This window comes from Lepisosteus oculatus, chromosome 6, assembly GCF_040954835.1.
Source record: "Lepisosteus oculatus isolate fLepOcu1 chromosome 6, fLepOcu1.hap2, whole genome shotgun sequence".
NCBI lineage: Eukaryota > Metazoa > Chordata > Actinopteri > Semionotiformes > Lepisosteidae > Lepisosteus > Lepisosteus oculatus.
In genome coordinates this window covers 34,831,053-34,843,546 of record NC_090701.1, presented here as the reverse complement: position 1 = coordinate 34,843,546, position 12,494 = coordinate 34,831,053, and the positions used below count along the sequence as shown (strand labels likewise).

The 12,494-nt window shown below is 36.1% G+C and overlaps 1 protein-coding gene across 4 annotated transcripts in view; it reads left to right on the top strand.

Moving 5' to 3' along the window:
• map3k22 (mitogen-activated protein kinase kinase kinase 22) overlaps positions 1-12,494 on the top strand; it is a 72,431-nt gene that overhangs the window by 13,408 nt on the left and 46,529 nt on the right. The gene's annotated exons all lie outside the window — the stretch shown is intronic.

The following is a 12,494-nucleotide window of genomic DNA, read 5'->3' as shown; positions in this document are numbered from 1 at the left end:
AAGTCCCTAAGAAGTGGAACTCCCTTTCACACTCCCTGTGAAAGTTTGGAGTTAATCTGGAAGCAATGCCACACTTCAGTAGAATTGGGATTGAGAGCATGGTCACCAATAACAGTGTGGTACAGCAATGCAGCTGCCCAAGAGAAGAAACAGCTTGAAAGTATCATAGAGCATCCAAGAATGGATCCAGGTGGACCATCCAGTTGGAGGTGGAGAGTCTCCATTACCTGTAAAGCGCTTTGAGTGGAGTGTCCAGAAAAGTGCTATAAAAGTGTTAGTAAGTATTTATTATTAATTATAAAAACATTGGATGTGATCTTCCCATTGTTGCGTCTATCTATGCCAGCCACATCAAACGGAAAGCTAAGAAAGTGTCCACAGACCCCTTCCATCCCGCCAGCTTCTCCCTATGGGGACACAGATCTAAGCCTGGAATATAGAGCTGTTCACTTCCGAAATAGCACCTATTTACAGGGCATTAAATTCTTCAATAATGTAGATCTTGAATGTTGCATTGATTCAGTCATATATACTGTGTATGTGTAATATGTGTCTTATTGTTTTTGCTGTTTTATCTGGGCTGCACAGGAGCAAATTGAATTGTAATTTGTGGACTGAATAATGAGTACAGTTTAAGGCATAATGTTAATCTGTTTACTTATAAGAATGCATATACCTTTTTTTTTATAATTCATGATTTGACATTTTAATCCCATATTGTGCTTGAGTGAATTGAGCCAGTTGTTAACATGTCAACATTTCTTTTAGGGTATTGTTTCGCACTAAATATAATTTTAAGGATCTCTGCACTTTGATGTAATTGTTTACATGATTGTTAGAAACATTTGCAAGCGAAACAAGGGGAGGAAAGCACTAGTATGTTTTAAGTTTTAAAGATACGGTATCCAGCCTTGGAAACATGTTTTTGATTTCGTTACCCGTTAAAACTACTGTAACTCGGTACTGTTTTGGAGCCATAGTAGTGAGAACCAACAACAATGGATGGAAAAACATGAAATTTAAAACAACGTAAAAACCCTAAGAAAAATGTTTTTTACTTGAATGAGGCATGTGCGATTCAAATAGGGCTGCTCCAGCCAGTCTTCTTTTTTCACATGGTTTAATAAAATTATTATGGATGCTATTCCAGTCTGATTTTTTTAGAAAACAAATTGAGAGTCATCGATAGGCCTCATTTTTTGCCTAATGCATTATTTTTTTAGAGTAAATGGGAGATGCATTTATCTGTCTGACACCCTAAGTTGTAGGCTAGAGATGTGAAATTGTCTAGTCTTGTCAATTTAAGTAGAACAAAAAAAAACTCAGGCCTCTAATGTATGATAAATCATTTTACTGGTGTTTCATGGAAATTTAGATTTTACATTAACAGAACTTCTTTCCTGAAGTTAATAGGAAAGAAAAAGTTGTTCTGCTCTGTAGTGACATTTCTCTCTTTATCTTTTACTTACAGAACTCCCTGAAAGCTCTTTTACTTTTATACTATTAGACTATGTAACCTTAATCCTTGAAGATTTGTAGAATGTTAGATTGATTTTTGAAGGCACTAATGTAATTTTGGATTTTAGATGTGGGTTTGTTGAATGAAAGTGTTTTTTTTCCTCTGCCATTTAAAGTAGTATCTGTTCAAAAACATGAACACAGATGCCATGTAAGTTGTCACTGAAGAGATCTTAAGGTTTCTAGAGATAAATGCACTGTTTTCTGCTGGTTTATAGTGAGAATGGGAAGGATATCAGCTTTAAAAACCACATAGTAACTTCTGTCCTTAGTGACTCACCACTACTTTCCATCTAGTATGTATTTAAACATTGTGTTTGTTAGTATTATGAGTGTAGAAATGCAATAAAACTGGTCTTTTACAAATTAGAATACATAATGCACTCCTTATAATATTGTTATAAAATATCCCCAAATAGCCTGAACGTTTGTGTAGATAATTCTTAGACAGTGGAAAACTGATGGTAGTTTTTTTTTCTCTAATTCAGTGTTGCTCTGAGATCACAGATAAAATGAAACTAGCTAGTACTCAGACATCAATAGCATTGCCAAATGATGGCAGTCTTAATGTGGATTTAGGTACAGCTTTTGTTACTACCAAACCTACATCCTACTGGATTGCATGAAAAATTATCTAGGATTCAACAGTACAGTATGCTCTTCCTGTATTGATTTTGCTATTTGGTTCGTATTTGGCTAGCCGGTGTTACTTGATGTTTGAAATATGACATTATCCCATTGACACAGGGTGTTCCACAAGGATCTCTGCCGGGATCTTTGTATTTTAGCATTTCCATGTTGCCTTTTAGTGGGTCATTCTTCATCACAACTTTGTGTTTCAGTGCTGTGCTGTTGGCAGTCAGATTTGTTTGCAAACCAAATTAGATATTACTGCTGCAGTTTTTATCCTGACATTGTGTTCTAACAGACATTTCTGAAGTTCAGCTGTGAGAAAACATGGCCATATGGCAACATTGGTCATTTTGATGATATTGTGGATGATCAACCTTTCTTTATGAAATCAGCCCGTGGGAAGGTTGATTGAATTTGCCTTAGGTAACTTTAATCTCTACAGGTGATCTCTTTGTTCTCTTTGTTCACTGGCAGAAAGCTGCTCTGATTCCTGGTCAGGGTTGAGGCAACCTGGACACATGGGGGACTACTGTAGGTGGGACTGTATGCCCACACTGCCCATCTCAGCGAGCTTAAAGGGACAATGGGAGCACACTGACACAGGGAGAAGGTGCAAACTTCACACATGAGGTGCCTTGCTTTCTAACCGAACTCAGGATCTAATTTCAGTGATACTACCATGTCATCTTTTTTATGCCACTGAACATTAGTATGAGGAAAAAAAAACAACAACTGCCAGTGAGTAAAGTCAAAGGCTGCTCTGATGCTCTTTTTTTCAGTTTAGGATTTAGAATTGCCTTCAAGGGGAAAACGAGTTGTTGTTACTGTGAGATCATGAGCAGTTCTTTTTGGATGGCTGGCTTTCTGTTTTGCAGAGGACGTGGATGAATGCACACCGTTGCATCGAATGATGAAAGGGAGGTGGTCTCTGATAATTTAGTTTGCAAAATTTCCCACTATTACCTACCTTATAATAACAAAATATTCTTTACCTTGCATGTTTTTTCCAGGAAATGCAGAACTGCAAGCAACCGAATATAATGTGATATGAGTTGTTCTACCCAGAACCAAGTGCAGAAGACCCACAGCTGTCTCAGTGTGTGTTTGCCAATAATAACTGTGCAAGCAGCTCCACTGATCTATTTAAAAAAATAACGCATGGCCACACTGTAGGAAGTGTTTTTGACAGATGGTTCATATGTCCCTCTGTTTGTACCATGACTGGAGTGCAGAAATACAGTGTCTGCATCGGTTAAACGATAATCTGTTTATAACTGATTTTAGTGACAAATAAGAATTCATAGTATGCATTGTTGTGGTAAATAGTATCCCATCATAATTCTAGAATTTCTAGTATAAAAATATAATAAGAATACACGCTCAACAAAATAACATTTAATTTAATTAATGCTAGTTATAGACCCACTGATGATAGCTGGCTGATTCTGTTTTTGTGAACATTAGTAATAAGATGCAAAAATTGAATTGTGATTTTAGAATAATTGACAAACAAAATTAAACCTGCTTCCAGAATGTAACCATCTCTAAGCATTCCCAAAAGCTTATATAAATGACCTCATAGCTCCACATTCTACACAGGGAACTAGAACTTTGTATGATACTATCTACATAAAGCAAATTGAAGTGTATTGTTCAGTAATAACTTTATTATTGAGTTCTTATTTCTATTATAATACAAATATTCAAAACAGAATTAGATGTGTGTCAAAAGGTCAGTTTTTAAGTGAGAAAGTCAGTCCTGATACCAGTTTGTCTAGCAAGCATATTTTAAAAACGTTAAAATGAAAATGCTCCAATGCTCCAAGCAATGTCAAATGTTGTCAATTGGTTTCTTTTTGCTCAACATAGTTTCAGAGGGTATGAACAGCATCACTTAAAAGACAAATGTGTATTTATTTACAAGATTAAAAAACTAACTGCAAAATGCCTAGACTATTCTTTGCAAAATGTTTATACTGAGTTTCAGTGCCTCATCTCAGCATTTTACATAACACATAAAACATGTCTGTGTTATGTCTGTCCTTAATCTCATTCTTCTCCATGTGTTTCTGTAGGGACTCTTAGTTTAAAAATCATTAAGTAATCATCACTGGAACTGTGATTAGTTATAAACTTAGAATTATGATTTATAACTTTATTAATGCAGATCATTATATTTACATAATTATAGAAACATATGAAGTAAAACTGAAAATGGATGTACACATTGTATCAAAAAGTGCAACATTGAGGGGTAGGAAATGGAGGGTACAGGGAGAATGTACATTCACAGGGGATGGATACTTCAACTGTGGTGTACCACAGGGGTCTGCATTAGGAACACTTGTACTTGACAAAATAAGAGGATCAATAAACACTAGAAGCAGCAAAGTAAATTAAAAAAATAGAATAAAGGACTGTGAACATCTGGATGATATTTTATGATGGACATGTTTAGAGTGCTAGCCTACATGTAAGCAGCAAAATCATAAAAATTATCAGATGGTGAAAACTAATCTTGAGGATCCACCTATGAAAAATACTTTGATCCTTCTGTTGATACATCGTGCTTATCATTTACTGTAGGTGATGTGGTGAAGCAAGTGAACAGGATATAGTTAATACTTAAGAATTAAAATTAAAGAATAAAATGTTGGGCAGTATAGTGGCACAGTGGTTAGCGTCACATTCAGTGTTTCTTGCCTTGCATCTGTTGCGTGCCAGGATAGACTCCAGCTCACCTGTGACCCTGAATTGTATAAGTGACGGATAGAGAAGATGGATGGATATTAAGTTAAAATTCTGCAATGCACTGGTACAGCTTTCTTTAGAATATGTGTTACAATTATGTTCATCTTGATACAGAAACAGATTTCTGGAATCAGTTTAGAGAAAAGTGGTCTGGTACCATCTTAGGCTTAAAGGAATATCCTTAAGTGACAGAGTTGTAGAAGTGAATGTTTTCATGGCTGAATAGAGAAAAGTGCGTGGAGACTTGTTTCAAGGATTCAGAATCCTTTGACATTTTTAGCTCACATTTTTTCAGAATCAACAGTAAAACACAAACCAGAGGACACAAATGGAAATTACAGTGGTGCTAGAAAGTTTGTGAAGCCTTTAGAATTTTCTAAATTTCTGCATAAATTTGACCTAAAATGTGATCAGATCTTCATCGAAGTCATAAAAATAGAAAAAGAGAACCCAATAAAACAAATAACACGCAAAAGGATATACTTTCCTGAATTATTTATCAAGGTGAGCCAACATTAAATGTCTTTGTTGGAAAAAGTATGCGAACTTATTCTTTAAGTAACTGGTGTGACCCCCTTGAGCAGCAATGGTTTCAACCAGACGTTTGTGGTAACTGTTGATCAACAACTGTTGATTGTAACCCATTCCTCCTTACAGAACTGCTTCAACTCAGTGATGTTGGGGGGCTTTCTATTCTTTATTATTTATTCTAGTTCTATTTTCAACTCTTCCAACCACAGAACATTCTTCTAGTAGTCTTCTGGCTCATCCAGGTGGTCTTTAGCAAACTTTAAACGGGCAGCAATATTCTTCTTGGAGAGTAGTGGCTTCCTCCTTGCTGTCCTCCTATGCACACTATTCTTGTGTTTGCCTGATGGTGGATTCATGAACACTGACATTAGCCAATGCAAGAGAGGCCTGGAGATCCTTAGACGTTACCCTGGAGTACTTTGTATTCTCCCGGTATATTACACGCCTTGCTCTTGGAATGATTTTTGTTTGATGACCACTCCCGTGGAGAGTAACAATGGTGTTGGATTTTCTCCATTTGTACACTATCTGCCTGACAGTGGATTGGTGAAGCCCAAAGTCTTTTAAAAATTGCTTTGTAACCTTTTCCAGCCTGATGCCAACACTTTTTCTGAGGTTCTCAGAAATTTCCTTTGATCAAGGCATGGCATGCGTTCACAAACCTGTGTGGTGAAGACCAGACTTTGGTAGTGAAGACTCAGGTTTATGTTTTTTAAATAGGGCAGGGCCACCCAAACTCACACCTGATTGTCATCACATTGATTGACACTCCTGACTTGAATTATCTCCTTAACTGAACTGATAATCTTAGAGGTCCACATACTTTTTCTGACAAAGACATTTACTGGCTTGTTTTGATCAATAAATGAATGGAAAAGTATATCCTTTTGTGTGTTATTTGTTTTATTGGGTTCACTTTATTTTTATGACTTAGATGAAGATCTGATCACATTTTAGGTCAAATTTATGCACACATTCAGAAAATTCTAGTGGGTTCACAAACTTTCTAACACCACCGTACATATGATAGTGCATTTGAAGGCACTTTTGTAGTCAAATTTCAAACTTTCCACTTCTTTCCACATTGATAACGGATTGTGCAAGTCTGGAATAGGCTACCCATCCATGTTGTTGAAGAGGATACTGCTTTCAAGAAAGCATATTTATGTTCTTAGGGTATTGTGTTAAAGGCATTTGAAGTACATTTTTAAAATGTGACTATTTGCCTGAAATAATGTCAGTTACATGATCAAGACATTCTTACTAATGCCAAATTCAGTACATTTGATAAAGTTCTCCAAAATTTAACTTGGTTTAATTTGTCAGACTTTTTTCCCAAAGGTCTCTTAGCCCATATTTGTAGTTCTAAGCAAATTCTGAAGCATGGTCTTGGAAATATCAGGGTCTGGTCATGCATGGCCCACTGCAACTGGCTTGCTCAGTTGCTGAATTATTGATGGTGTAACTGATGATGGCATCATGAATTCTGAAGTTTACTGAAATGTTTTCTCTACCTGTGTAGAAAACAGAACTTCCATACATAATGGGTGGTGCTTCACCATGCTGCACAATAACCTAAAACATGGCCAATGGAACCAAAGAGATATCATGAGAAAACATGTTAAGCTTGGATTATGTTGCTGAAGACGGAAAGATAGAAAAACACAAAAACTCTGTGTAGTTATTGTTTCAAAGGGATCGATAACTTCATACTGAATTTACAGTTTACATAATTTACTTGATTGATGGGTTGAATACAAAGTGTGTTTTGTTCTATTGTGAATGAATACTGTGTGTAATATGTTGTACTTGTCATTCAAATGCATCTTGCGTAACAAAAATGTAAAGCAAAAAAAATAGTTTTTACTTCCTGCTCCAGTACAGGAACACTGTAGGTTTCTTCAGCCTGTTACCCAACTCATTTTCTAATTTCTGTACATTTCATCTAGCCATCAAAGTAAACTATTCTGTTGACACTAATACATGTTCCTGGTGACCGTTTTAATTTATTTAACCATCGTCCGTAGTAGTTTTGAATAAATTGCATGATGCCATGTCAGTAGCTGTGCATGCCATTATATGTGGATGTTGTAGTTGACTAATTCAGGTGATTTCTGGAATGGTATGATTGCTTTAACAAGATTATATTGATGTCTACATGCTGGAGAACTGAAATAGATGCTAATTAGGAAATTAGCTAAGTAAATCACTAGGCCCTATTAATGAGTGCCCAACTGTAAGTAAGAGAAACATAAAGCCATTCTTATAAAATTTGAATTTGAATTTGAAATTCATATTCAAAACAACAACTTGCTAAGCTAGATGAAACCTAGACCAAATAATGTGTCTCAATCAAACAGAGAGGGTTCTCTTGCCAGGTGAATAGAAAAGAGGAAATATGTCCACAACTTTAAGAAGTTATTTTTCTTTAATTATAAGCGGTCTCTTCAACTCTGAAATACCTGACAATTTTCAGTCCTTCGAGGAACAGTCCCCGAGAGCTGAATGTCTGGTCTTTATATGATGGTATCCACTCTTGGTGGTGCTCCTTTCACCATGGAGGTTAGAGAGGGAGTGAAAGAGGAGCCCAAGTTGTCTCTGAAGTACTGACACCATACCTAATATATACGAGATGGCCAATGGCTTTATGAAGTCCCTTACAGCTTCCAGTTTAGCCATCTTTTCAGTTTCTTAGAGAAGCAAATCTGTTCAATGAACGTGCTGTTAATTTTGTTCTTAGTTATGGAGTTTTGGGTTCTCGTAGATGTTATTTTCTTTTTGTTGCACAGCAGAAAATAATAAGGCTAGATGGAGTAAATATATTTTCAAAGTTGTGCTGTGTTGTGGAGATAGCACTCCCCAAAGAGCACTAGAGTAAAGAAATCTCCTCATCAGAGCAGCACGGAACCAAAACTTGTATACCCCAATGCTCAGAGATAACGAAAACATTTGGTATTAATCTTTCTCAAGCATTTATTAAATATGCCAAATAATTAACAGGCAACCTTTCTTGGCTCATAATACTGCCAGGATGGAAAAAGCAAAATTTTCCAAGAGTTTCCATCATCTTTTGAGTTCTCTGCCGCCTTCCAGAGTCTTTTTGTCCTGTACTGAGGGTTTTTGTTAGAAAGTGTGGGTAGGCTAGATTAAACTGTTTCTCATCTTTAACTGTAATCCATTAAAGATTTTTTGTAACATATCGGGAGTGTAAATTTATGTATAATTGTCTTATAACCCACAGTACATGAAGATAACCTACAGTAATGCCACTTGGTAATGGTCACTTACCGACCAATTACTTGGTAATTAATGGAGAAATTGTGTCATTAATGGCTGCATTGGACTGTATAAGTACTTGTGATTTGCCTTTCTTCAAAAATAACTCCACTACTTATTGCCAGATTTTTTAAACAGTCACTATCCACGGACATGATTTATGCCTGGCGTCCTGTGGCACAGTGAACAAATCTTTGTTACAGAAGTGTATATGATGCTTGCAGACTCCACTCTTGGCAGCCTATCACATCTGATAACAGGGCTCACCCTTTTTCTCCAAACTAAGATTTAGCTGGTTACATTTTGTTGTTGTGAGTGGGTTTTCTGAAATGTAATAAAATAGAGTGAAATTGGAACCCAAAGAAAAAAATGTTTTTGGCACTGTTGCTTTCATTTGGCCACAGTAGTTAACAAATGAGATTTTCAATGTTTTTTTTTTAAAGGGACATTAAATGCAGCTGTGGAAAGTATGACATTTAAATGAGAAGAAAATCTGTATCTTTCGGTCTCATTTTGTGATCACTCATCTTGGTGGCAAAATCAACCAAACTGTATTTGCTAATGTGCATTTGGCTGTTACATACCAAGAACAAAAATCACACATTTATGCTTTGCCTTATGTGTACAATGAGACGGTACTGTTACTTAAACTCTTTTGCTAAATTTGTACTGTTAAAAACAGGCCTTCCTTATCTTGTGGTTTGGGGGATGAATGTTAATGCCATGGTTGTGATTGGCACTTATATGCTATCCCATTTAAAGCCATTCATTTTTGCAAACTGTTTGCAACCTGCTTGTATTCAATACAGCTCAGTATTTTTTTTTAGGGATGTGAAGGTCCTTTGCTGGGAGAAGGCGAGAGTGCCGAGCATTATCTGTGCTGTAGGAAGTGGAGTCTTGTCTCATTCTCAGAGTTCTGTTATTTTAACATTTGTTGTTGCGAGTGGTGAGGCCCTTGGCTCACACTCCGGAAATTTACAGCAACCCTTTGTGGCAGCATGTTGAGAGAGGACATTTTTTCCTATTGACTGTTTTGGAGAAACCTACAGACGCAGCACATTGTACACCATATGAAAAGAGGGATAAGGCTTGGGAGAATCTTTGCTTTTGAAACCCATGTTTTTTTTTAAACAAAGCTAACAGACATGCTTTGATGCGGAGAGGAAATACTAAGAGAGTTTGAAGTTCCTATCGGCAACCACAAGGTTTTTTTCCAGGGTCAGCTTTGCAGTGTTTCTACTGTTTGTTCAGCGTTTGCATTGCTACTCATTTCTGTGTTATAGTTATACATTCTAATTTAGAAGTTTTTCCTGTTCTATTAATTCCACAGTCATAGAATCAATAGCAGAAGTAGAAGTATATAATAAAAACAACTTCTACAGCCAATGAGAAAACAATATACAGTTTAAGGGGGATTTACTGTAAGTGCGATCTGCATTTCTAAAAGTGTATGAACAACATGCAGCAGCTAATTCCCATCCTCCTGTGCATGCACCCATAGCATACAAACTAAGGATGACTTTCTTTTTAAATACAGTTCATGAGGTAAAACAGCACCCAAGAATAAAGTGTATTTTAAAAGTGTTTATTGTTTTTTAATCATATTAAATTTGCCTTAACCCGCTTGGCTGAGGACAAACCTCTAGGAGTTAACATGAAGAATAAAGGGTTAACCCTGGGGCAGCTGCAAATGGGGAGATGGGGTAGGGGAGAGGTACAAATTCAAAGGAGAAGGGGCTTACATACTGTATAGTATTCATATTTTTATCCTGAGGAACTGATGTCCGGAATGAATACAATTTAGAACTTGTGAAGCCAAATGAACCAAGTGGCGGTGTTATCCCCGATGAAAATTAGTTATAAATACACAGTTGACTGAGAAATGTGGTTATTATTGGGTTTGATAAACAGCTCAGTTATTGTAGTATTTTTAATGCTTGTGGATTGTTGTGTTGTTAGGGGTTGATGGAAGTGAAGGAATGAATAAATATATGGATTGATCTTGTTGCAAAGTAAACAAAGGGTGCAAAATCTGTAATCTACCACTATAACTTGCAGTGCAACATGTTCTTAGCCTCCATAACTCCTTAATTAATCAAAAGTATAAAGTTTAAATGTAAAGCTGTTCAGATGATCTCAGTTAGTCGATATGTAGTCATTCAGTTATACAGTGCCCTCTGGATTTATTCATGCTGCTGAGTAAACATGAGCGAAAAACCTCATATAGCTTATATATTATATATTATTATATATAAATAATATTTCCTGCTGAAAAAAACTCCAGAACTATTGTGCTGTAATATTAATAGCAGTGCACAGAGCAAAGATATATTTGACATTAAAAATTTAAGTCCAGAAAACTTGAGGGTCACAATTATTCACATACAGTCTTTGGAGAGCTGTCTTATCTTAACCATGATGATGCATGGTGCTGTTGAAGGTTTTCCTTGCATTACCTCCCTTTAAACCTCAGGGAAACAGGAAGCCTTCAGAGGCCTCTATATTATTGAAGAGGCTCCCATTGCACTTTAGAGTACAAAGAGCAGAACGATATTGTAGATTTTAAGAGGAATTCTGAGACCTTAAAAAGTTAAATACTTTCAGTTATGAATAACCATGACTCTTGTGGTTTCTTGAATTCAACAGATCATGATACAGTAGATATGACTTTTCTCTGAGCAGCACTATTACAATTACAGTATAACATTTTTAGAATTGCTTTAAGCAAGCCACATCATCAGTTCCATAACACATTCTTTTATATGATGTTTTTTGTTCCTGTTTCAAGGGGAGCATGAACAAATCTGGAGGGCACATGATCTTGGCTAGCCAATAGTAAGCTCAGTATTTCTGCCTTTGTAGGTGTAAGTTTAGTGAGGGGGTATGTGAGGAGGCATAAACAGCATCAACTTGGTGTGGGGCAATGGAATTTCCCCTCAGCAATTACTTCATCCATATCGTTAAAATCAGGAAATCAACAAAGAAGTCTGACCTTCAGCTCAGTTTTGAGAATGGTCTGGACTTGGACACTGACTTGACATAATCCAATACATTTTTCTGTTGCACCTTTTGTATGGGTTGCCTCACTCTAAGAGAAATTCCCTGATCTCTAATTGTGACAGCCCCTTTATTTGACTATGATATAAGCCTAGATACAGTATATTTTTAGAATGTTTGAAGTTCAAGTCCTTTCACCTTCTGAATACTGCCCTACTATAACATATAATTCTGGGTTGAAAAGTATCAGAACCATTCTGGCATTGAATGTGTTGCTATTCCATCTTAGAAAGAGTATTCTCTCCCAGAACGCTATAATATTTATCTGGACTGTCAAAAATGAAATCTAAAGGCTTATGGAACTATTGAACCAACTTATATTCTAAATATGCTCCTTAAATATTTTCAGAGTCTTAAAAATCTTTCTTCTATGCATAGTTTGGGGAGATCTTATGAGTTACGATTTCAGTTTGTCAAATGAAGAACAAAATGAGAAAAAAATTAAATATAGTAAATTTGTATCGATTTTAATTTCTGAATGAATATGAATTTGAACCAACTTTTCAAAATAAATGTGCTGCTTCATTCATGCACTGTATAGGCGTGTATGTATTGCCTTTGATGTACTACTTTGTTGTTCTGGTATTCTTTCTTCCTTTGGTGTAGTTGATGCATTAATAATGGAACAAATTATAACAGTTCCCAATCATGTTCCTGGAGGACCACACAACTGCTGATTTTTGTTCTGGCCAAACTCTGTTATTCAATTGAAAACTGAAGTGACTTAA